This window comes from Boleophthalmus pectinirostris, unplaced genomic scaffold, assembly GCF_026225935.1.
Source record: "Boleophthalmus pectinirostris isolate CB_2022bp ecotype Guang Dong unplaced genomic scaffold, ASM2622593v1 HiC_scaffold_5, whole genome shotgun sequence".
NCBI classification, from domain to species: Eukaryota; Metazoa; Chordata; class Actinopteri; order Gobiiformes; family Gobiidae; genus Boleophthalmus; species Boleophthalmus pectinirostris.
Genome location: NW_026571404.1, coordinates 32,730,104 through 32,752,004, shown reverse-complemented (window position 1 = coordinate 32,752,004; position 21,901 = coordinate 32,730,104). Strand labels below are relative to the sequence as shown.

Genomic DNA, 21,901 nt, shown 5'->3' with positions numbered 1-21,901 from the left:
CTGAAATGTATTTATTCAGGTGGTTTTATAGCTCAAAAATACCTAGAAAACCAGGCATTCTGACTGTGAACGGTATCGTCTCTCCACAGATCTGACCTGTAACTTGGTCTAGTTTGCTCTCCATGAAGATAGAAAGGTTTAATGCCAGACAAACCAATAACATTTCCACACATTTGACAGACTCTCCACCAGAAACGTTACACAATGTTTGTTTTAAATATGTGCCAGAACCTTCTTCTAATCCGTCTGTACCGCAGCAGCACAGCCATGATCTTCCCCAGCCTCTCCATCTCTTCCTCTTCTCCATGTACAACAAATGTTCCCTTGCAAATCATACTTACTCCCTCCCTTCCTAGCATAATTGAAATCTCACTCAATTCCTTCTGTACTCATCTGTTTATCTCTCCTGGTTGAAATAACACTGACACAAAATAATTATAATGCTTCGACTTCCTAATTTGACTTTATGTAGTTCTTGTGCACCCTACAGTTTATATTTCATCTCCAAATTAGATCTGTCTGCAGTTTAGGGCGTGAAAGAACTTGCCATTGCGTTTACCTGTCTGGTGTACTGAGGTCATGCAGGCCACACTAATGTTGTTTCCTCATCACAAAACATAATGTACATGGAATTGTGTTTTGTTTCTGTTACATTCAGTTCCTTACTCAAACTAAAAAAAAAACAAAACACTGATGCTGCTGATGTGCTTCACTGTGTTTTTAAACTCCAGACACCTTCACTGGAATAATTTCGATGATTTAAGCTCTGGAATTGCAATCTCTATTGAACAAAAGGTATAAGGTAACTGTTAACTTGAAAACTACTAGATTATTCTGAACTTTGGAGATGTAGACAGACTAATAAACCAGAATTTTTAGGTAAATCTTTCCTAATAGTCCCAATAAAGAGCCCATATTACGCTATTTTCTGCTGTTATAATGCTGTTTCCTCGTCATGAACATACCTGGAGTTGTGTTTTGTTTCATTCACACATGTTTAACACGCAAATCCTGCACATTTAGGCTTCTTCCGCTACTGCTTATTTAATGGGATGATTTTTTTTCTGTACAAAACATAAAAAGAAAGCACTAAGATCGCATCTGCAAGCACACGGAAAATAAAAGTAGTTTGTGTAAAGCTAAAAACAAATGCAAGACAGTGTTCTACCTTGAAGTTATGCGGTGTTTTTAAACTCCATACACCTTCACTTGAATCATTTGGATGACTTCAGACTTGGAATTGTGCATCTCTACTGAACTAAAGGTAAAATGTGGCTGTTAACTTGAAAACTACTGCTTCATGACATCACGAGGTGGAACTTTGGTGTTGCAGCCTCATAATGCAGGATTACTCAGCATGTGTGAATGAAACAAAACACAACTCCAGGTATGTTTTTGACGAGGTTACAACATTCTAACACGACTTCAAGCTCTCAAGAGTCAATTTTGCTTAATATAGTCCCATTAAGAGCCGTTAAGCCTGCTGCGACAGAGGAGCTTGTGTACTTTTCCGAACAAGGCGGTGTGCGTGCAATCACATTTTTCCACAAAGATGCAATCCACTGGGGAGGAATATCTCAGGAATGTCAGCGGCGCTTGTTTTTTTTCCTTTTGTGATGGTAAGAATTACTCACCACCTTGACAGATAAGCATCGGATCGATCCATGAGGAGCAGGAATGCACAGAGGGAGATGCTGCCAGAGGCTTCTTCTTTCGACCTTTGGAAATTTCTTTGTTGTCTTAATCTGGAGTTCCACCAGCTGACAAAATTGAGAGGAAAAATGTTCTCTTGCATCAAAAACTTGAAGTGGAAATTCTTGTAGTTTTTAAGCATTAATACTGAGATAAAATTAACTATTCTGTTTTTTGCATTTGAGCATTTTTTATGTTGGTGGGAGAAATTTGTGTGCAAGAACAGAGAGAGCATGCAAACTCCACATGTGACAGGCAGCACAATTGGTCTGGGAATAGAACATGGAATCTTTTGTTGTGAATCAGGAGTGCTTGTGTTGGCCTAAAGTTGCATTGTGTAACTTTTCTGATGGGGGGGAGTCTGCCACCTGCTTGTCTCCATGGAGATGTTATTATTTGCTTAAAATGTTCCAGAGTAGGACATTAAAATTGATCTATCTTGCATTTATCTCATTACAAGTATTTATTTCTCAACAATATCTTGAAAAACATGCATTTGTACTCTGGGTGAGCTCGCCTCACCGCAGAGCTGACTTGGTCTAGTGGCTTGTCTCAATGGAGATAGATATCGTTAATTCCATACTTCTACGTAAAACTATAACCTAGTGTCGTAATACTTGAGACTGCTTTTTTACAGTCTTGTCTCAGACTCGAGCACTTTTGGACTCGGTCTTGTCTCGGTCTTGATGGCACTTGGCCTCAGTCTTGTCTGAAACTCGACAAGTGGGATTGTATTTCATTAGGGCTGGTAAATGTGCAGATGTTGCTAAATATCCCTGCAAAACCAGTCAGATAATGTAACTGTAAATGTTATGAACTTGAAAACCTGAAAAAACTCACTTCATTAAATTTGAAGATTTTCTGTAAAGTGCCAGTGGAAGCAGGATTAGAAGAAGGGGTTCTCAAACTGCGGGTGAGGGTCCAAAAAAGGGGCGTTTAAGTGCAGCACAGTTTGCATGGCCTATTGTAAGCCTAAATGAACATTAACCAGATCATATGGAGAAAGATTTATATAAGCATTGATATAAATGTGCCAAATAACTGTAAAATACAAATAAATGTAAAAAATTATAAAGATGGTCTTGATTATGGCCTCGATAGGCTGTGGTCTTGGTCTTGTCTCAGTCTCGACCTTTAAAAGTCTCTGTCTCGACTCTCAGAGGTCTCGGTCTTGTAACCCTGTGGTCTCGGATTGGTCTTGGTCTCAATTAGTGCAGGCTTGACTACAACACTGGTATAACCTTGTGTTATGAAGTGACATTACACACCTTTAAAGGGTTTGTATTATGTTATCATCACAAACATACCTGGAGTTCTGTTTTGTTTCATTCCCATAAATCCTGCATATTTAAGATGAGTTCTTCTCTCAAACAGAAAACACTCTGTTCCACCTTGTGATGTCATGTGGTACATACAGGAAGTCCTCCATTGTGTTTTTAAACTCCATACACCTTCACTAGAATCATTCGGACAATTTCAGCTCTGGAATTGTCAGTCTCTACTAACTAAAGGTAAAAGGAGCTGTTAACTTGAGAACTACCACTTCATGACATCACAAAGTGGAAGAGAGCATTTTGAGCTTTGGAAATATAGACACACTAACAAACCAGGATTACTCAACCATGCATGAATGAAGCAAAACACAACACTGGGTATGTTTTTGATGAGGTAACAACATTCTAACATGCCTTAAAGCTCACAAAAGTCATGTTTGCTTAATATAGAACTAGACTTAGACAAACTTTATTGAACCACAAGGGAAATTATTTGGACACAGTTGCTCACACATCATAATATAATATAATATAATAAGGCCAAATAATAATAATAATAATAATTTAAAAATTTAATGAAAATAATGTGTTACTAAATATAGGCAAGAGACAGGTGTCAGGTAAGACATAGTTATATAAATGTATATGTACAAATGAAAATAAAATCAAAATGTCAACATGATGGAGATGGTTTGGAGTGGATGTTGACGTAGAACCTACAGGATGTGAAATAAAACATGCTGGAGCTTGGAGGTGGGATCAAGAGCAGGGAGTGTGTTTGATGAGAACTGAGAATCACTTTGTTGAGGTTAAAGGCTCAAAGAAGCAGCCACCCGAGGCGCACCTTTGTGTCTGGGTAACCTCCCCATTAGCCCGCCTTCCACCTGCACTCAGACACATGTGTTTAACTCATCTACAATAGCATGCTATCTTTCAAATTTTATGGTGTGTCAAAAGCTGTTGTTGTTGCTAGTTTTGTTACCTTTGCACCTGTTTTATTAGTATTGTAGGCTATGTTTACAGGCAAATTGTCTGAGCGTACCATGTGACTGAAAATGAACTGTGATTGTTTTTTAGTTTTTCATCTAACCTAGACTTAATACTTATCCAACTTTGTAACTAGCATGCTTAACAGTGAATTGTGTGACTTTTCTCGTAGAGTGTCGGTCAACTGCTTTTCTTCTTGGAGATGTTCTTGCTTTGTCTGAAATGTTTCACAGTATGGTATTAAACCTTTCTATCTTCGGGGTCCGCCACCTATTCCGACATCCCTTCATTACGACATGCCTCTATTTAGACGTGCCGATTTTTTTGACACTATTCCGACATGAAATGAATGACGCACAACAGGCCCATGCAGCGTCTGTTTTAGATGAGATATATTCCCGAAGGCTGGCCTATGCTCTTTTTTAAAATGCATGACTGTTTCCCATGGCGATCAGTTAGGACATTTTCCCACTGTCTGATATCCTTTGTGGCCAAAGTATTATCTCTGATCAAGTACTCTGCACCATCCCAGGCATTTTATGAGATATGGGAGCGTAAAGTATAATAGGTAGGGGTGTAACGATTTCCAAGTCTCACGATACGATATCGTCATAGTATGAACCTCATGGTATGTTATTTATTGCGATATCGTGGGAAAGCTCACAATATGGTGGGGAGGCTCACGATTAGAGATGTAACAATATCCAAATGTCTCGGTACAATATTTTCACAATATATATCTCGCGGTACGATATTTATTGCGATATTTTGTGGAGGCTGCGAACAAACTGTTATAATACGCTACTTTTTCCTCTTAAAACGCCTTGACAAGACTTAATCCAAAGAACTAAGATTTTAAAGTGTTTAGAACTGTGATTTATTCTTGTCGTCTGCACTGAAATGGAGCAAAGGATCATGGTCTATGTAGTTCCCTCTGTCTTTTATTTTTTTAGCTATTTCTGCACCATAACTCTTAATTTAAACAAAAAGACTTGTAATTCGATATGTTGTGATGGTCCATGATATTATTGTGAGAACTTTGACGATACAATATCACGATATTTTGATTATTGTTACATCCCTAATAATAGGCTATCACATTAATATTATTTATGTCTTAAAAGTGGAATGTCAATAGTAACGAATGTAAAATAGTAAAGTGCTGTTACTTCGACAATGAAAAAGAAAAAAGTCGTGAAAAAATTTGTGCTTGAAAAACAATGTTTATGCCACTACTCCGACAATTAGATGTCAATGTCTAAATAGCGGCATGTCGGAATAGCGACATGTAACCTCTACCTTCATGGAGACCAAACCAGACCAAGGTACAGGTCAGATCTGTGAAGAGACAACCCCGCTCACAGTCAGATAGTTTGTTTTCTTATGTATTTCTGAGATATAAAACCATCTATAATTAAAAGAATGTAAGGTAGAGCTGTTTAAAGTCACATTTCAGGCAGAGCAATGACAGCAACAAGCAGGTGATGGACTCCCAAACAGAAAGTTACACAGTGCGCCTTTAAAGATTCTGTATCTGAATTTTTACCCATGTATTTGCACAAAACTGGTCTGGTATTTCATTGCGGGGTAGCTTAGGGAGAGATGGACCTCCGAGGGACAGTTAGTTCTGTGATTGTGCACAATTGCTGTAATAAACAGACTCCTTGATTGAAGACAACTTTTTCCAGTTTTTATTGTTTTCAGTTTAGAAAATCCACAACATCCCTTGTACAGATGTATTGTATTAGCAGCTCTTGAATTCAAGATAAGTCTGCTGCGTGTTGCATCTAATCACAAAGCCTTTTATTCTCTGATGATCAGGAAGAGCACGTTAGCATGCTAGTTGTTGTTAGCTTTTCCGTGACCCGCACTGGTTTTTGAGAGTTGTGAAAAGCGATTAAAACCCACTGCGGTGAATAATTACGTTGCTTGAAATGTGTAAAATAAATGAGGAATAACCTTGGACATATGTGAACTGTTTAAAATGAAGTAGTTCTGTTTTTCACGTTTTTAAGACAATAAAAATAGTTGCCTTTTGTAATTTTGCTTCCAGATTGCATGCATTTTAGGTAAAGGTCATGAAGTGGAACACATCATTTTGAGCTTTGGAGATGTAGACAAGCTGCTTCCAAATTGCATGCTGCCAAAAACAACCCCCTGTGCTTTTCACCGATAACATTAACTTCACAGCGTCACTTAAGGCAAAGTACTTAAGTGTATCAAAAGCTAAGGCACTAATGGACTATATTTCATTATCTTCACTATCTGTCAGATGAGACACTTGCGTTAGTCTGATCTAAACACTTACGAGCTTGTTAATGAAATCTAAGGCTCCTCCTCTCAATCCCACAAAAAGATAACGGCTAAATGAGCACAGTGAAGCATGAGGGAGAGACCACAGACTGTAGAAAGAAGTTGACTATGTGAGTGTGACATCTATTTTGATCGACTCCAGTCAAATGAGGCTCACCGAGGTTAGCAGTTATAGGGTAATTTTGGAGCTGGGCTTCATTCATAGGCTGTATAGATATATAAATGGGCATAGCTAACTCGCTAGCCTCCGTGTTCCAAATAGGAAATGTTCATTGAGGTGCCTCCGGCTCCCTCGACTCTGTTTCCAGTTGACTTTACATTGTCAGACTGTCACCCCTCTCTCTGTAACTGCTGCTGTGAGCCTCGTAATTTTAGTCTTAAAATGTCTGTATTAACCCACTCTAGATGATTCTTATGTTCTTTTTTTACCATTTTGTCCATTAATCAGTTCCTATTCCAAATTCGTATTCCTAATATCCAGTTTTTATTACAGAGCCATGATTATAATTGTTAGCATAGTGAGCTTCATTTGACCTTTAGCCAAAGGCTATGGGTGACGTCACAGTCCCTTACAGTAGTCCACAGCAGTCAGTGTGCACCAAATGTTCCATTTGAACCAAAAGCTCTTAGACCCAGTTTACACTGAAACAAATCCGCGTATAACCGTATCGGAAACGATCTGCGTCCAGACATGTCGTTTCTGTATCCGCAATCAAAGCCTTCCCTGTCCACACAGTAATGCAAAATTGCCTGAAACGCTTGTCACATGATAGGCTGGTGTCACATTGTCACGACGTCCTGACGTCATGTGAGTGGTAAAAACAAGGAAATCTGAAGTTGCATCAGCTGATTTTGAGCCGAGGGAGATGGCAAGTCTAAAAACTGTATTTTCATGGACCGGCAAGGAGTTTCAGTTGTTACTTAGCATAACACTGGATTTTAAGACGAGTATAGCGGCTCAGAGTGTGAACTGACTTGTTTCTGTGTCTGCACCCCTTCCCTATCCACACAGCTTTGAGCATATTTGTTTACATTTTACAGAAACAAAATTTAAAACTGCATGGCTAATTTGCATAAACAGAGTGCTCAAAACAGCTCTATATTGGGCTCTGATGCAGTTCAGCTTCTGTCGCACTAAAGGACATGATTATATGTGTTTTTTTCTGTGACAGAGGGGTGTTCAGCTAGTGGTGAGTCTGTTCAGTGTGTTGCTTCTATCATGTTGGAGATGGTTAATGCTCACTTCCTATTTGGATTGGGTTAGCTATGTTCATTTATATACACAGCCAGTGGAAGCTACTAATCGTGTAACAGGCTATTCTCACCCTGTCCAGCTGCCTGCTCCTCTGGTCTTTCCGCTTACCTCATGATGCACAGGGACACGAGCAGTTATAAATCAGCTAAGTCACACTCACATGGGGTTATCACGGAGGTTTTGTTCCTTCTTGTTGATTCTTGTTGTCCGGGGAAATGTTGTGTTTAAAGGATTTTTTCCATTCTAACCGACAGTTCACTGGCCAAGATGTGCCTGACTCGATGCAATAATGAATAAATGTGTGGTATGAAATCATTGGATCACACATGGATAGAGATAAGAGAAGAAAAATGAGCTCAATACATCAGTTATATAATATGCAGTGAGTTTGTGTTTTTGTTTGCACGCATGCACACTATTTTCTGATCGGTTATAATGCTGTTTCTTCATCAAAAATATACTTGGGCTTGTGTTTTGTTGTGTTCACACATGTTTAACACCCAAAGCATGCAGGGTTTGTGTGTAGGAGTTAAAACACTCTGTTCCACCTTGTGATGCCATGTGGTAATACATGAGGTGCTCCACTGTGTTTTTAAACTCCATACACTTTCGCTATAATAATTTGGATGATTTCTGCCCTGGAATTGAGAGTCTTTTCTGAATTAATGGTAAAAGGCAGCTGTTGAGTTGAAAACTACCACTACATGGCATCACAAGGTGGAACAGAGCATTTTGAGCTTTGGAAATGTAGACAGTCAAATAATAAAGGATTACTCAAAAATGTTTGAATTAAACAAAACACAACTCCACAGCTATGTTTCTGATGAAGTACATAGCAACATTATAACATGGCTCAAAGCTAGGGTGACCAGAATTTCAAAATAAAAAACTGGAACATCCCCAGTTTTTTGGTGGTTGATAAGAATAAAATTGTGAAACGAGAACGTAATTAAGGAAAATCGTTATGCAGAGACCATTCACGACTAACATGAGTCAGTATAGTCACATTTTCTTTGTGTTTTGGTCATTTCTAAGCAGCTTTTCTATATTTTACCAAAAGAAATTACAATGTATGCCTCTCTTTACTGTTGACAGGGATCAAATTGGTCAAAAATAGGGACACCAGGGACATTTCTTGTATAAAAAATGGGACAAATAACTGGCTATGGATAAATCTGCTGGTACAGGGTCACAGGGCTCAAAACTGTCTCAGGTAAATAGGGATGTCTGGTCACCCAACTTAAAGCTCACAAGAATCCATTTTGTGTTACATAACAGCTTTAAAACAAGGATACACTAATGGAAGTAGACTATAGTAAAACTCATAGTCCTGTAATGATAACAAATTTTGAAGCGTGATACATTTCTATTTCTCATGATAACTATAATATTTGAACTGCTAATATCTTTGCGTGTCAGTTAAAGTTTCACTGTAAGCACCAATGCCAGTGTATGTCAAGGCCCAAATAAACGAAATGAAATGAAAAAGGCTAATCTCGCAATAATAATAAAGGATAGTTTTGATTGCTAATTGCCGTAGCTCGCATGCCATGTGATGATGATCTGATCTGCTAGCATTTATGTGAGCCTGTGCATATTTTTTATTCTGAGTAAGGTCACCAGCCGTCTCTTTAAACAGGAGAGTCCCAGTTTTGAGCCCTGTTTCCCCTGTCCGAGCAGATTTATCCAAAACCAGTGATTTGTCCCATTTTTATACAAGAAATGTCCCAGGTGTCCATATTTTTGATCAATCTGACACCTGCTGACAGTAAAGAGAGGCATACGTTGACATTTGTTGAGGTAAAATATAGAAAAGCTGCTTAAAAATGACAACACAAAGAAAATGTGACTATATTGACTCACATGTTCGTCATAAATGGGCCGAATGCAGAACAAATCTCCATAATTATGCACTCGTTTCACAATTTCTTTATTACCAACTACCCCAAACTGAGAGTGTCCCAGTTTCTGATTTTATCTTTACCTCTATCTTCCAGCAATGAACTATACTTACATGCACACTGATATGTTCAAAAACTTGTTTCTTTGTTTTAATTATTGTGAGTTGAGTATTATATTGGTTTTATATGGACAACAGCAGAAAGAAGATGGAATGGAGTGAAGTATCTAGAGTTTTGACAGTTTAATCTACCTTTTCACCTTAAGCTGCACTATGTAACTTTTTCATTGGGGGTCTGTGACATGCTTCTTTGTGTGGAGATGTCACAGCTCTGCCTGGAATGTTCTACAGTATGACATTAAACAGCTCTACCTTACATTTATTCATTATAGGTGGTTTTACAGCTCAAAAATACCTACATAAACAGGCATTCTGATTGTGAGCAGGATTGCCTTTCCACAGATCGGACCTGTAACTTGGTCTGGTTTGGTTTCCAGGAAGATAGAAAGGTTTAATAATATCTTACTGTGATACCTTCCAGACAAAACAATAACATTTACATGGAGAAAAACATTTGACCTCCACAAGAAAAGCTATATAATTCACCTTTACGAAGATGCTGTTTACTAGGCCACTTCTAACACTACCCACTCTTCATAGTAATTATTGCACAAGATCCTAATAATTTTGAGATCTTTTGCTTGCCCCATTTAATTGCTGCACAAAACATGTCAACTGAGAATTTCTTTCGTCACCTACAACCCAGCTTCTCTGTGTAGCTGCATCTTGGTTTTACTTTTTGTGTCTTGCTTTAGGAAGTGACTCATATTTGCGGGACTGTAGTCGACTTAAGAATCCTTTGTTTGCTAAAGACATGTCCTGTCGATGGATGACTCAGCTAAAAGTGGTTGTGTTAAAAGCTCTCAACGTGTCTCACTGCACTGACAACACTACATCTGCAGGGGAAGGTCATGCAAAAACAACAATTTATGCAGAAAAATACTCCGAAATGATGTATTGATGCAATGATAGATTATGGTAAACTTGTGACTCATAAGTTTAAAGCGATCTATGTTACGATGTTGTTTCCTCACCTGGAGTTGTGTTTTGTTTTATTCACAAATTTTAACGCTCAAACACTGCATTTTGGTCGTTTTCAGATTCTAAAATGTGATGATGTCCTACTCCCAAATGAAGTGCAAGAGCCAGATTTCCCTATTGATTACATTGTACTTTGCCACAAAATATACAAAAGGTAAATTAACAAATGTTGAACCTGGTATTTTCAGTTACTGACTAAACCTTAGAACTCACTCACAACATAGTTTTACATTTCAGTTTAGGCTCAGTTCTTCTCTCAGGCTATGTTTATGTGATGACGGTCTCAACAGAAGACACAAAAGTGTTGTTGCGTCTTCACTTCTTATTCTGCGTTTAGACGAAATCTGCGTGCATACGGTGATGCAAAAGTGTGTGGAATAGGATTGGGTATGCATGCCAGGCGGCTAAGTGGTGACGCTTGATGGTGATGTATGTGATGTAAACGCGTACACGATGTGAGCAGATCTGACCAGAGTTTTGCGTCTTGGACAGTGTAGACGGAAATGCTACTGCAGAGTGTATTTAACTTTTCCACTCTGGAGGGTGGTTTCAGATTTTTGCATTTTTAAGCCCCAAAAATGCCGTCACCGTCTAAACGAAAGGCACTTGCGATAAAATATTTTGTCGTTTTTACCCACAAGCATTCTTTTGTAAACAGGCCCTCAAAGAGAAAGCGCTCTGTGCTCCACTGTGTTTTTAAACTTCACATGCCTTCATGAGAATCATATGGATGATTTCAGCCCTGGACTTGTCAATCTCTACCGAACAAAAAGTAAAAAGTTGCTGTAAAAGAGCATTTTGAGCTCTGAAGACGTAGACAGACTAATAATAAAGGATCACTCAAACGTGTGAATGAAACAAAACACAACTCCAGGTATGTTTTTGAAGATTTAACAACATTCTAACATGATGTAAAGCTCACAGGAATCTTTGTGCATGTATATACAAAAAATACCAGATCTTCAACTAGCTACCTCACACACCGACTTCTCCATTTTGCTATTGTCCTGTATCAATTCTTATAATCTAAATAACTAGGACACCATCGACCAGTCCTGCTTCTTTGTCCTGAGTTTGGGGTTGCAGCCACATCTCTCACTGTATTTCCTGGAGTAGCTCTCAAATGAAGCAGCATGGCCCATTTCTTTTGCAGCAGCAGATCTGGGAGGTGTTTGGGGTTAGGCAGAGCGCTCGGGGGCCGCTGTAGGACACGCTGATAAATCTGACGTTGTGAAATTTTATGGGCTATTAACATGACACATCTTGAATTATCCGATGATCAGAAGGAAACGAGATCGGGTCCAAACGTGGGACAGCTCCAACTGGCTGCTGAAATCATGGCTCATGCTTTCCATCGCCACGGTTCAGTGAAAACAAGGCTAAATGCTCTCAAGTGATAATTACAGCAAGTTCTGTCATGTCAGAATAAATGTGAGCTAAACGCGGCAAGGAAAGCACATTTTACACTTGGGGTCGAGTGGAAGATTCTAACTAAGCAAGAAAACGTGACCATGAATATAGTTATGCAGCTCATTTCTATAGAATCTGTAGATCTGTGCACGTTTACAGAGAAAAAACTAAAAGGTGACCCTATAAAGCAGCAAACGCAATTTTTTTTGTGGCCAATATTTTATTAGATTTTTAGTATTCAGTATTTTAGTGTTCATGGTCAAATGCAACTCATGTTATTTTGAGGACTTTTGACCATTCAAACGATGCAATAATGTGTTTTGAGTTGTAGATATGGTTCAAGACCTCGTGCCACAAGATCTCGTGAGACAAAATTGCCACAAGCTTGTGCACACACGCTGGAAATGATCTTGTGAGATTTTTTCCCCCACTTTTTTATGTTTGGTTTGGATTAAAAAAATAGTTAAGTACTGGTGAGTTACATTTGTTGAGAAGCTGTAGTCCCAAAAAGCACTTCTACAATGACAGCAAAAATATGAAATAAAGTAAATCAAATATTGTGAGGCCAAAATTTTGAACTGGATTGCATTATTTATTATAAAGAAGAAGAATTCCAATCTCATGTCTCGTCTCATATTGTGGAAATCGTATCTTGTCTCATCCTGGTTGAATTGTTTATTGCTACAACAACTGTCTTAATTCTTCTTCATTCTCATGGATACAATGCACATGAGTTAAAGACAACATTGGTTGGTCATGGTGGTGCAGGTTTAGAACTCTCACCTCACAGCATAAAGGTCCCAGGTTTGATTCTGGGGCCACTGATTTTCTCTATCACTAAAACATGCACTGAAAAAGAGATTCTTAAAGAGCCTGTGTCAGGTTGGACTTCTCATATCGTTAAAACACAGTTAACATAATTATGTTTAAGACTTTAGTAAAGATTTAACTTTTCTTTTCCCAGTTTGGCAGTTTTTTAGGTTTAAGCTTTTACTTCCTGGTTGGAAATCACAACATCACTCTAGGGATTTCCCTAACCCTAACCATTTGACAAATAAAAATATAAGAAAACACCTTTATTTTGTTGAAATAAAAAAAAAAAAAAAAGTTGTTTTGTAAGTATAAATTATGGTGAACCTTTGCACAAAATTCTCCTAAGCATGATGTCATCAATTAGCCTGATTCATCAGCCGGTTTCACTTCATGGAAACCGTTTGACCTCGCAGCATTAAGATTCGTTTGCTTGACGGTAGGCGGGTACTTTTTTATTTAAGCAATCGCTGCTATTTGGTCATGACGTATGTACCGCTTTGTTTACTGTTGTGCTGTACCACAAAAGGGACCCAGACAGGCGCTTGAGTTTGATGTCGTGACTTCACAGCTCTGGCTGATTGGCCAATGCACGGTGTACAACTTCCGGGGTTCTTGCAAACCGTCTAGGGTATTCCAATTCCTGAATTAGTCGCTGGAGAGAAATTAAATTGAGCAGAGACACTAAGTGGTGCCAGCCTGGCTAGTTATCAATATGGTACTCTGTAAAATAGAACTCTCCACTCAACATACAGTATTGTTCAACTTTTCTTCACAAATTGCTTCTTGATTGGTGTAAAACTCAAATTTATATTTACAACAGGTATTATTCCACCAAATTAAGATAAAATTTGAGAATCACCTGAACCTGTCATACGCACTTTAATCTCGGTGAGAATATCCCAGTTACATTTTTAGTTTGGTCATGAATTCAAGCTACTAAACCCATACTGCAGATTTTCCACTGGCAAACACCAAAACATATTTGCTCTCTCAGACCTGCTGCTCACAGGAAGTTTCATTTCACAAAACATTCTTTTGGTTATTATTAAAGAACACAGTAACACAATAAGTGGCATTTCACCAAGAAGCAGCAGATTCTTTCAATAGTACATTTATATGAATGTGTGACACTTTTTCACCCTACATGTAAGACACAGAATCAGAAATATGGGACTAATCACAAGTAAATACAAGAAAGTGAGTGGGGATAGGGGGCAATAAATTTTTTTTTTTGAGCACTCAAGCCTCAAAGGTGCACTATGTAACATTTCTGCTTGTCTCCATGGAAACTGGTTCCACAGTATAGATTAAACCGATGTATCATGAGGGAGACCAGCAGGTTACAGCGCTACACTTCATTACAGTTCAGATCTGTGTAGAGTTGCCTCAGTTCACAGAAGGAAGTATAGTATTTTTGAACAATACCCATAATGAATAATAGGTAAATAGGTATGTTTAATTAACTCAATTCATCAGCTGGTTTCACTTCATAGAAACTGTCTGACCTCGCAGCATTAGAATTCGTTCACTCGACGGTAGGCAGCTACTTTTTTCCATTTAACCAGTCACTGCTATTTGTTCGTGACGTATGTAATGCGCCACTAACGGGGCTAACTGGCATATTAAGCTTTTTCCAAATCCCACAGGAAGAAGGGCAATAACGTCTTGCACCTTGATAAAAGTCACCAAACATTCTCTTTATTCCGGCTTTAAATCCTCGATCTCGAGAATTGTTGCCAACAGAGAATATATGGCTCTTTGCTGATTGGCTGATGCCCAAACTCACACTAGTATTCTGATTCCTGACCTAGTCGCTGGACAGAAATGAAATTGAACGGAGACACTAGGTGTCACCAGCCTGGCTAATGTTTAATGTCATACTATGGATCCATCTCTGCAAATCAATAACATCTCCATGGAGACAAGCAGGCGGTCGACCCTCCACCAGCTAAATTCAGCAATGCACATTTAAATGCTGGATGGTACAGGATTAGTAAAGTCCTCATTTAAGTAATTTTTACATAATTTGTCCTCTTTAATGTTTGAAAAGATAGTTCAATAATTATCATAATAATCCATTATCTCACTATATTCATCCAAACATACCAAATGAAATAAACATGTGTCCAACTCAATTAAACAATGTATGTCTCCAGTACCATCCATTCCAATCAATAATTATCCCAATATTTTTTCTGTAATCTCTGAACATTCCTGCATTTATTATGAAAGCTTTAAGTTGCCTTTACATAATTTACAACTGTATACTTGGACCATGGGACAGGTGTGTCTAATAAAATGGCCGACTATAGAGTATATTTACGCGTCCCTTTTCACACTTCATCACCCTATTCTATAAAACACTGTGGCCTCTGTAAAAAGCCCATTTACTGCTCAAGCACCCACCCTCTCCTCCACTCACACACACACACACACTCACACACACACTTACCTCCCCATACTCCCACCACGCACTTAGTATTAATCTCCCTAAAAAGCCATGAGTTTCTACACCCTGACATCACATACGCACTCCTGGCCATAAATCTCGCTTCAAATCTCAAAAAGCTCCTTTGCTGTTCAGAAAAAACAACAAGGACCCTCCACCCTTTTGATAATACTTTCCTTGCACATCTTTCACTCAACGCGCTCTTGTCTCTCTCTCTCTTTCTGTGATCTTCAAATGAAAAATGTTAAAGGTGCATTGTGTAACTTTTCCGGTGGAGGGTCCAAAAATTATTTTTTCAGTGGAGATGTTACTGCTTTGTCTGGAATGTTTCACAGTATGGTATTAAACCTTTCTATGTTCATGGAGACCAAACCAGATCAAGTTACAGATCAGATCTGTGGAGAAGCAACCTGTCAGAATGTATGTTTTTCTATGCCTTTTTGAGCTATAAAACCATCAGTAATTGAATAAATGTAAGAAGTTTAATGTCATACACAAAAAAAAACATTCTGACTATGAGCAGGGTCACCTCTCCACAGATCTGACCTGCAACTTGGTCTGGTTTGGTCTCCATAAAGATAAAAAGGCTTACTACCATACTGTGATATAATCCAGACAAAGCAATAACATCTCTATAGAGAAAAGCATTTGACAGATCTTCCACCAGAAAAGTTACACAATGCACCTTTAAGCCAAGCTGATTAAAACAAATGTGACCTCGGAGAAAACGGCTCACTTCAAAACACATGCAACACATCATCATTTTGGTCTTGTAAAATTAGCTTTCCTGTGTGAACTATACGGATTACTCCTGATGTGGTAAGTTCAGAGAAGTTTATTGGGCCTAAGACGGTGCCATGCGGGATGCCCTTCCAGTACACTCTAAAAGACACGCGAATATTAAATTTGTGGGGAACCTAAACTGGCAAAGTCTTAAAGGTTTTGTGACAGCGTTCGATATTGCCGTGAATGAACTCTTGGCTTCCTTTACCACACATGTGCTTTTATTTAGAGCACTGTAAGCTTTTTCGAGAAGGGAGTAAGGGTGACTTTGACTTTCCGTACACAAACTTCTTAGGAAGCATTACGGAATGGTTGGAGTTTTGGATGACAACCTTAATCTTTCTCTTTATATAAGCTTTTAGTTTCTCGGCTTCGTGTAACTCAATCCATCCAGCGGGACTCCCTGCTAAACCACATCAGGCGCAGAATCCAGAAGCTGTTAGCTGCTCCAAAAACATGGCTGCCCGGCATTACACCTCGCGCTAAGATCCCTGTGCGCTTTCATGTGGTGACAAAAAACAGTCCAAGCAAGTGTCAGGCTATGCATATCTGGATATATGCCACACACACCATATCTATACACACACGCTATATACAAAATATTTTCTGCAAAGTATTATATTTTATACACAATAATTTTACAGCCATGTAAGGACTCGTATGAATAGTTTACATTTCTGTTTTGGCCTCCCATCATTGTTAAAGCAACAGTATGTCACTTTTTATCCAAAAATATACCTATAAATGCATGTTGTTTTAATTTTGGATGTTGATACCATGAGCAGGCTTGCATCTCCACAAACCTGACTTTCCATTCTGACTCTCCAAGAAGAATGTTCCAAAGTATGGTTTAAAATATTACAATATTTTTTAATCTATGTTTAATATTTCCTCATCTAAAACATTTGCTGTTTTCTTTCATTCACAGAAGTTTAACAAACAGGCTATATATTTAGGCTGAGATCTTCTCTTAAATAGAAACACTCTGTTCCACCTTGTGATGTCATGTGGTGATACGGAAAGTGCTCCACTGTGTTTTTAAACTCCATACATCTTCACTAGAATCATGTGGATCAATTCAGCTTAGGAATTGCCAATCTGTACTGAGCTAAAGGTGAAAAGTAGCTGTTGAAAACTTGAAAACTACTGCTTCGTGACATCACAAGGTGGAACAGAGCATTTTGAGCTCTGGATCTGTTTTTGAAGAGGTAACATTTCAACATGGCTTTTGCATAATAGAGGACCTTAAACTTTCTACCATGCAACCTACAGAAAGTTACGTAATGTATCTTTACACAACAAAGCTACAAATTCTGGCTCTTGGATGAAGTGTCGTCGATGTCATAGAATTTGTAGTTACCGTAAATGAGCTTTGAGTTGCACGCCTCCGCAGTCTGCATTTTGCGCCTAAGGGTAATGCTTTTAGCTCTCAGTGAATCACATACTACCAGTAATGTTTAGCAATCAGATGGAGCCCTTCCAGCTTAAAATTGTTGTGTCCTGTTGAATGGGGTTATCTAGTTGTATAACAGGAGGCACATGCTTGTCTGGACACATGTGAAGTATTTTGCATCTTGTCTTTACAGAGAAGGCATACGTCCGTGTTAGAGAATCTGGTGAATTGCACTAAACAATGCAGAATAAATTGCGTTTTCATTGCTTTTGAAAACTTGTTTTTACAGCTGCTCTATTAATAAATTGACAGTTTATGAGTTTGATGTTTTTATTAAAATAGAAAACAAAGCAAGTACAGCACTGCACACAATTTTTGATACGCTGCTTGGACGATTTTAAATACAGATTAACTATACTATAGATTGGCCATGCTTTTTATTCCTTAATCCGCTTGGGCTTTCCCGTGTCTTTTCCAGCTGACTTCAGAAAATGTGGGCTTGTTAATGGTTTGACTTAAAGGTCCTATATTAAAATTGACTCTTGGGAGCTTTGAGCTGAGGTAGAACGTAGTTACCTCCTCAAAAACACACCCAGAGTTGTGTTTTGTTTCATTCACACATGTTTGAGTAATCCTTTTATTATTAATCTACATCTCCAAAGCTCAAAATGCTCTTTTCCAAACCTTATGATGTCATGTAGTGTTAGTTTTCAAGTTAACAACTCCTTTAACTTTTTGTTCAGTAAATATTGGCAATTCCTAGCCTGATTCATCAGCCGGTTTCACTTTGTAGAAACCATCTGACCTCGCAGTGTTAGAATTCGTTCACTCGATGGTAAGCAGGTGCTTTTTATCATTTAACCAATCACTGCTATTTGGTCGTCACATATGTAACGGGGTTAACCAGTATATTAAGCTTTTCCCAAATCCTGTAGGAAGAAGGTCAATAACATCTTTCCCTTTGATAAAATTCACCAAACATACTCTTTATTCCAGTAATCGGCTCTTTGCTGATTGGCTGGTGCCCGAACTCACACTTCCAGGGTTTTTGAGAACCGTCTAGTGTATTCCGATTCCTGACCTAGTCGCTGGAGAGAAATGAAATTGAACAGAGGCACTAGGTGGCACGAGCCTGGCTAGGCAATTCCAGGGCTGAAATTATAATGACCAGTTTTGTTTTGTTTCATTCACATATGTTTAACACACAAATCCTGGATTCTTCTCTCAAGTTGTATACTGCTCCACTTTATGTCATGTGGGAATACAGGAAGTTTTTAAACTCTGGATGAACTGTGGATGTTTTGAGCCCTGGAATTGCCCATCTCTACTACCAAACTACCACTACATGACATCACAAGGTGGCGCAGAGCATTTTGAGCTTTGTAGATGTAGACAGACAAACATGTGAATGAAACAAAACACAACTCCAGGTATGTTTTTGAAGAGGTAACAACATTCTAACATGACTTAAAGATCTCATGAGTCAATTTTGTGTAATATAGGACCTTAAACACCTCCCTCAGCTATTGTAAAGCCTGTTTCACATCACAGTATACTGTAGGTAGCTGCTCTGTGCTGTGTGTGGTATTGGGAGTAACTGTCAGTATTTCTCCTAAACTGAAGATGCCCAGTGGCTGTGTGCACATGAGGGCTTGTGTCAGACCACCCAGGATCACTGCTGGTGGGCCCATAGGGATCAGTGTATATGTGGATATTAGTTATGCGTGCACACGGTTCTGAAAAGCACCACACGACTCTTAATCATGTGCAACTGACAGAGAAGACAGCGTGGCTCAAACAAACCCAAAATTGCGAGAATGTTTATGAGATTAACGTGAAATGATGTGTTTCCATCCACCGCTGTAATTTCACCACAGATAAGTCATTATTATCAAGTCTTAACTCAATATTTGTTCGTTCGATTGATTTGTAACATGCGTCCAATATCAACACAAAGCTTTGGGGGTCCTGGGTTTGCTCACTCAACTTAATGATGTAAGTTTTTCAAAATGCAAGATAAGCGTTTTCCAATTTTGCTACCGTGTAATTTAACTATTATGAGGCTTGCTGTAAAAATATAGACTACTACAGATCTGCAAGCTCACCATGGTGATTAGTATGACTGTTGTGTATTTGCAAATTAGATTTGATAGAGTCATTTAATACAAAATATGACAGATACTTCTTAAAATGCTTCAATTTCTGACACCTTTTTTTAAATATATTTTGACAAGATTGGACTTGAGTGACAACTGATGTTTATTTTCTTAGTGTTTTTAATGTAGTTTTGTGGAGTGTGAAAAGAGGAGTGGGCTGTAGGAGTTTTTATTTATTTTTCCTGTTATGTAAAATTTCAAAATTGGGGGAAAAAAATCTAAAAATGATTTTAAATTTCAACTTACATTAGTTTGGAGACCACACAAACAAATGGAACAAGTGATTCATTTGTAAAGTTCTGGTTGTTTTTTGTATTCCAATTAAAATAGTTTTTATTAGCTTTGTTAACAATTGAAACATTTGTACATACACTATAATCTTAAAGGCACAGGGACAAGTTGCAGAGTTTTTTCACCATGATTCATTTATTTACAACTTTCAGAGACCAATGTAGAGTTTTGCCGTAACTGTAACGCTAACAACAACTAGCATGCTAACTCCCACTTCCTGATTGCAGAGTTGTTTTAACCCCAGGACTTGTTAAATACATTATATCTGTAGTGGGACAAGACTTTAAGGTCTTTAATAAGCATTATACATATATCATATTTTTCAGACTATAAGACGCACTTAAAATCCTTTAATTTTCTCAAAAATTGACAGTGTGCTTTATAGTCTGGTGTGCTTTATGTATTAATTCTGGTTGTGCTTAATGACCTTGAACCAATTTTATGCAGTACACGGTGCTCAAAAATCTGTCAAAATGTTTTAGTACGACTTTGGTAAACTACGAAGCTGCACCACTTGATGGATTGACAGAGCACTATGGCTTCTGTAGTCAGGAGCCTAGCAGAGTAAAGCCCAATTTAAGGTCCTTAGTCCTGACAGAAGCTGACAGCATCAACGCACAAGGAGCGACCTGTTTTTTCAGCGCTTATTTTTTATGCAAATTAGCCATTTAGTTTTAAGTTTTGTTTCTGTAAAACGTAAACAAATGTGCACAAAGCTGCATTAAACACATTATTACTGAATGTATATTTGAGTCCTCCTTGTAGAAAAAATAAAAAACATACTTAAATTATCCACCCACATTGACATTCATCATTCATAATCCACATTCACCGAGACAGGGAGGCAACACCGGGCGAATTACGCCACGATCTGCCAATAGCTCGTGGATGTTTGGACTAAGGGATCAGTCTCAAGTGTTGTCCGTTTGTTTTGCTTAATGTGCCTTATAATCCGGTGCACTTTATGTATGAAAATAGATGAGAGAATTCTACATTATTGATATTGCGCCTTATAATCTGGTGCGCCTTATAGTCCGAAAAATACGATACATACATCATTTTTATTCTAGTTCCAGTTACTTTTTTGTATTGGAGTTTAAATTCATGGAGTTGAATCATTAATCAGTGTTTTTTTTTTTTTTTTTCAAATTCAAAATCATAAATCTCCAAATCTACAATAAAACACAAATCGTCTGTACTTACGTAAATTAATGTAATGTCCCAACAGCTGTTTTACAACATCTCTAATGTAAACGTACAACCTACTGATTTCACTTTGATTTGTCAACTTGTAATTTTCGCTGTTTTTGAACTTTTTGGGCCTAAAGACATTTCAGTGAGATGACGGGAGCGCACCTGTCTGTGAGATGAAAGCCTCTAAGTTATATCAAAGAGATTCCTGCTCTTAATGTCAGTATAGGGGAAGGCCACAGAGGGGGCAGTGTGTAAAAACAACTTCTGCCAGATTCTCACAAGTCACTCTTTAAACTTTTCACCTGTGGAAATTAAAGTACACGAAGGAAAAAAAGTTTACAAAAGTGGACATTTGTTTATTTTTGTTTGATGAGTATCTGTTAGAAGTCAGATTTATCTTGCTTTGGCCTTCAAAAAGCGGTGAAGATTTGATCAGTGTCAGAACAGATGGATAAAGCCATGCACATGTGGTAGGTTTGAGCAAATGAACTGAAATCACAATTTTAAAGGTGTTGTTTACTGTCTTAAAAATGTAAAAAACAGAACTAGTTCATTTTAAACAGTTTGCAGTGGTCCAAAGTTAAAGTCCTCCCTTACCTTATGCAGTCCAGGGATTCTAATTATTCACAGCAATGAGTTTACAAGTGCATTTCACAACTTTCAGAGACTAGTTTTGTAGTGGCAAACAATTGGCATGCTAACACACACCGCCTGATTTTCAATTATCATTATTTATCACAATAAAATGCTTTATATTTAGTTATAGCAAACAGTGGACATATTTTGGTCTCTTATAAAGTTTATCTGTACTGGAGCAAGATAGATTTTGCTACATACATTAAAAAAAATTCAGTTATTAGAAATAGGAATTGAATTATGGACAAACTAGC

At 38.1% G+C, this 21,901-nt stretch overlaps 1 protein-coding gene across 2 annotated transcripts in view; it reads left to right on the top strand.

Annotated features, from left to right (window-relative positions):
• Positions 1-21,901, top strand: part of efemp1 (EGF containing fibulin extracellular matrix protein 1) — a 44,038-nt gene that overhangs the window by 11,241 nt on the left and 10,896 nt on the right. The window lies entirely within an intron of this gene.